Source organism: Macadamia integrifolia, chromosome 5 (assembly GCF_013358625.1).
Source record: "Macadamia integrifolia cultivar HAES 741 chromosome 5, SCU_Mint_v3, whole genome shotgun sequence".
NCBI classification, from domain to species: domain Eukaryota; kingdom Viridiplantae; phylum Streptophyta; class Magnoliopsida; order Proteales; family Proteaceae; genus Macadamia; species Macadamia integrifolia.
Window position 1 is genome coordinate 7250751 of NC_056561.1, and position 1040 is coordinate 7251790.

The following is a 1040-nucleotide window of genomic DNA, read 5'->3' on the forward strand; positions in this document are numbered from 1 at the left end:
ATAGCATGTTATTGGCTCAGAGCCTCTCCCTGAAACAGATTTACTGTTTTACCAATTCCCTGAGTTTAGTCTCAGGTTTGAAGCTGTTAGCTACCCCATCTGTTTGAGCATCCGCCCTTTTAGTTGATATCAATTCTCTTTGTAACAGTTTTTTTTAGTGTAGATTTCTTCTTCATTTCTTGTAAGATGAATTGTGAGGCTCATATCCTTGCTAAATGGGCATCATTGTCTAAAATATCTGAAGGTATGGTGGGTTCATCCACATCCCTTTGACCCAAAAAAATTTTCTGGAGAGGTGGGACCTTGGTCTTGTACATGTTTTCGGAAAATGAGGATTCCATAAGAGGAATTTCAAAAAACAAAATGAAAATTTTCTAATCTTGCGAATCCCTGTTTCAATTTTGAATAACTTAGAATAATTCTGGACTGAAAATTTACTATCAACCAATTTGTCAAAAACATTTTCCCATGATGCATTTAGCCTAACAATTTCAATAAGAACGTAATACAAGGGACCTTCGCCTCAAGAAGCATTTGGTTCTGAGTTCAACTCGTCTTACTATTTTGGGAACACATGGTGGTGTTAAATGCTCTTCACTGCTTTCAGTGAAAGTTGAATAGTTCTCATTCAACCATAGGGGACTAGTCAAGCTGAAAATCCAATTACTTGTTGTTAAGGAAAAAAAGAAGAAAAAAAAAAGTGTTACCAACATACTAATTAACAATTATCTACACCATGTGTATTGGCTATTGCACTTTTCCAAACCTGCCTTGGTCTTCTATAAATTAGACGTTGGGGAAAGATTATACACTAGATAAATATTGCAACAACTACAACTACTTGGAAATAAAATAATATATATAAGGATTAAAAAGAAACATAAAGATACAGGTTACAAATACATATGCATGGAAAGAATTCAACTTAAAAAAAACCAATTAAAAAACCAATGGAGTTGGTAGTCTAGTGGTGAAAATGCTCTCAATTTCGTCTCACTACCATGGGAGCACCCTTTTCGGAAAAAAAAAAAAAAAAAATT